The sequence below is a fragment of the Hibiscus syriacus genome, unplaced genomic scaffold (genome assembly GCF_006381635.1).
Source record: "Hibiscus syriacus cultivar Baekdansim isolate YM2019G1 unplaced genomic scaffold, ASM638163v2 tig00110156_pilon, whole genome shotgun sequence".
Taxonomy (NCBI): Eukaryota; Viridiplantae; Streptophyta; class Magnoliopsida; order Malvales; family Malvaceae; genus Hibiscus; species Hibiscus syriacus.
In genome coordinates this window covers 3,418,606-3,422,864 of record NW_024062606.1, presented here as the reverse complement: position 1 = coordinate 3,422,864, position 4,259 = coordinate 3,418,606, and the positions used below count along the sequence as shown (strand labels likewise).

The window sequence follows — 4,259 nt, the reverse complement described above, 5'->3', positions numbered from 1 at the left end:
GAGCAATTGATGAATGATTTATTTTTTTGTTATTCTGATTCTAATCCACGAAGCTTCATAATTCAGCTTTTTAAAACTGATGCTCAGATGCCTCTCCGCCTTCCGCATCTCCGGCCAAACAGTTTTTTTTTTCTATGAAAAGTTTTGTTCCCTTAAAGTTCTGGAAAAAGGATCGCATAAAAGCTTTTAAAATTCTGTCGGACGCCTCCAGTTTTAGCCTGCCGGTCGTCGGACGCCGGTTTTGAGCTTGGAGTATAAGATTTGGTGTCTTTCTAAGGTTGATTTTTGGTTTATTGATTTTGACGTTAAAGAAACTTCAATTTGGGTCTTTTCTGGAATCAAATTCAAATATGCCAAACTTTGGTTTCTTGGTGAAAGAAAATTGGAAAGATTAGATCTAAGCTTTTTCATTAGCGTCAAGTAAATAACAAATTTTTGTAGTAAAAGTTTTATATTTTTGATAAAGAGAATGTTTATATGCCAGGTGTAGGCGTTCCATGTCGAAAGGTAGAGTTATCTATGAACAGATACTGTTTTGTACTGATAATAATATAAAAACTCGAGCTTTTGGTTTGAATTAAATTTATGCGTCTTCAAACAGGTCCCTGCCCATATTTCATGTCTTTGATTCTTTGTTTGTATGTATGAATTCATTTGTAAATCTACGTATAGGGTTGGGAAAAAAATACAAATGTTAAAAATAATTTTTTTGAATAAACACTTATATTGTATCTAAAGAAACTTAAAAAAAAACTGGACATAAATAAATCACAAATCAATCACTACTTACAGAACTCATTCCCTAATTCTTACGATAAGAATGGCTAAGTTGTTAAACCCTCGCACAACTTATGCCTTCAACCTTCAATCGAACCAACTCTTTTAAGCAACGCAACAGTCCCATTTTAAGCATACGAAGCTTCCGGAAAATCTTGTAATTCCTTTCCTTCCAAAGCAATGCCACAAAACAATTCTAAGTAGGTCTAAACATAAAGGAAAGCAAAGACTTGCTCTTTGCAGTGCGAGGTCGCCCTTTCAAACTCCCGGTTCCAAGACATGACCTAGTGATGAACTCCTCCAAACCTGCTTGAAGTATGAGCACTTTAAGAATAAATGAAATGATCTCGGTTCCAGGCTCAGATAAACATAGGAGACGAGAACTATCCATAATCAAAATCAAAAGAAACAAAACGACCCTTGGTAGGGAGCCTATCCAAAACCACTATCCAAGCAATAGTAGGGTCTTAGCCGCAGCAACTTACTTCAAACTCACCCGCTTCTCAAGGAGCTCTCCATGCACCTGTCTGAAGGAGATGACTTTAAGACTATGAGAGATGCAATTACAAGACTAATCGAATATAAACATTCCAAAAATATGATGTTAAATATATTGAGGAGTTTGAATTAGGGCTTTAAATGAGACGAGACAGATCGCGCGAGATCGACTCGATCAAGGCTCGATAAATATTCGGATCGAATGGACTCGACTCGAGCTCGACTCGAGTTCTTAACGAGCCGAAACGAGCTACTCGATATTCGACTCGAAAAGCTCGTGAACACCTCGAAAATATAATATATTAAGATCTATTTTTTTAAAAAATAAATTATTAATAATATTAATATTTATGTATTGATTTTTTTAAAAATACAATAAGATTTCATGTATTTAAGGTTCATGTTCGAGTTTGAGTTTGAGTCTTCAATCGAGTTAAGTTTAAGAATTTTTTTTTCATTTTCGAGCCATTTCGAGCTGCTCACGAACTTCATTTCTGGATTTCGAGTTCGAGTCGAGCTTGAAAATTTTAAGCTCGTGAGTTTTCGAGTCGAGTCGAACTCCATTTCAGAGTAGAGTCAAACTCTATTTCAGAATTTTCGAGTCGAGTCGAGCTCAGCAAAACTCAAACTCGACTCGGCTCGTTTACATCCCTAATTTGAATCTCACACCAAGACTTATTTTACTAAATATTATTTTTATGGACACATTTTCTTGTATGACAGTTTAACATGACATATAGGGAAAAGAGAGGCTATTATCTAAGGGTCCGTTTGGTTCACGACATACAACATTATCGGAGAATTTCATTCTCCCGTTTGGTTGGCCGATAATCTTATTTTCGGTAATCTTTTATTACTGACAGTGTATTTTTGGATATATTACTGGGAATGTGATTACCTCTCTTCCCTTAGGTATTGTTGGATTACCGACATTTTGGACTAAAATGCCCTTAATTTTTTTTCTTTCAAAATTATCATTCTTCTGTCGTTTGAATAATAAAAATTCTACGAAGGTTAAATTACAAATTTATCCTTAAACTATTTTAGATTTACAAAAAAAAATCCATAATTATAATTTTATATGGAGTTCAGGGGTTAAAATAAAATTTTACCCTTTCATTAAACCTATTTATCTTTTTAATTTTATAAAAAAAATTATATAAATTTTATAAATTTAAATATTTTAAAGAAAATATATAAATTAGTTATAGTAATATTATGGTATAATTCAACTTGTTAAAAAAATAAATATATAATAAGAGTAATTTGGTAAAATATATATTCTAATAATTTTTTTATTCATTTAACCAAACACGATAATATTACATTCCTATTAAACAAACTAAACACAAAATACAACATTAATTATATTTCTTGATAATATTTTATTATTACCGATAATCTTATATTCGATGAACTAAACACACTCTAAATAATTGAGTAGCAATTAGAATAGGAAAGAAGAAGCAAAATGCATCGGCAAGGGGAATGCCGACACTCCATGCTATTAAATGTAAGTTGAAAACCCAGCATCCTCGGTTAACGTGTAGGGAATGACTCGGGAAACTCACAGGACAAAAACTTCATTTTTTTAATTCCAAATTATACATTACTCCTACTACTATCATAAGGGATATACCTAAACGAGACGAGTAGGAACGATTATCCTTCTAAAAATTTAAAATTATTATATATTTTAGATTTTTTATATATTTTTAATAAAAAAATTATTTTCGTATATCTAAAATTTTATAACTTTAAATTCGTTTTTTTTTTAATTTTATAAGTTTAAGTTCACCCTTAAAATAAAATATTAAGTCTTAAAAACTTAAAACTAGAATTTGGCGGATAAAAATTCTGGGGTTAATATATAGATAAGATAAAAATAAATCATTATACAACGAAATATCATTGTTGTAGATATTTTGGACAATTCATCTATTTTAATTAAATAAAAGATTAAAAGAATTATTTTTAAATAATTTTTTATAACGTTTAATCTAAATAAATATTAATAATTATTACAGGTATATAAATAAAAATAAATAAATAATAAATTAGTTGTTCGTTTGGACAATTCATCAAGTCACACAATTTGCTTTAAATAGGTTATACACGCAACCCGTCATGTTCACAGCAAAATATCTACGTTTCGTTGTTCGTTTGGAAATTGGTTTTCAGTGTGCATACGAATTTCATGTCAATATCTGTTAATTTTAAAATCAAATAAATTAGAACACTAACATCTTAATTTTTTAATTTTAAAATTGGCTATTTAATAACTAAATTATATTTTATATCTTACTATTATTTATTCTTATCTTTAAAGTTTTATTCTAATCTCGTTCCTAACATCCACCGAACATTATTTTTAATTTTTATAGTAATATATATTAAAACAAGGTATTGAAAAATTGGGTAAAGTACATAAATGGTCCTCCGACTATGGGAGATTCTTTTGTTGAGTCTATTGACTATTAAAAATTGTAAAATAGTCCCCCGACTACAAGGAGTTGCTTTGTTGAGTCCATTGACTATTAAAAGTTACAAAATAATTACATGACTATTCATTATCTTCCAAACTTGTCCTTTCTGTTAAAAAATTAGCAGTATTCTGAGTTGGACGTTAACACGTTGACTGAAATATGATAGTCGTTTGAGATTGTGACATTAGATTTTATTACATCTAACTCAAACGATCGTTATATTTAATAATAAATGACTAGTTTAGAACATAATGAATAGTCGAGTGATTATTTGTAGCTTTTAATAATTTAGGGGCTCAAATTTCATAATCAGTTGATTATTTTGTAACTTTAAATAATTGAGTGACTCAACAAAGTCATATCCTATAGTCGGGTACCATTTTTATACTTTACCCTTAAAATATTTATATCCCTAACAAAGATTACACAAACCCTAAACTAGCATGTATATAGTAATCAAGAGGGGAGCATCACGCGTCTCTGGTGTGCGCGTGAGCT

General features: G+C 30.2%; 1 non-coding gene across 1 annotated transcript; it reads left to right on the top strand.

The window, feature by feature from the left end:
* On the top strand, positions 1–86 carry LOC120216148. Its single transcript, XR_005525030.1, has one exon. It is a non-coding gene; the product is annotated as a small nucleolar RNA SNORD36 (small nucleolar RNA).
* Positions 87–4,259: the final 4,173 nt, after the last annotated feature.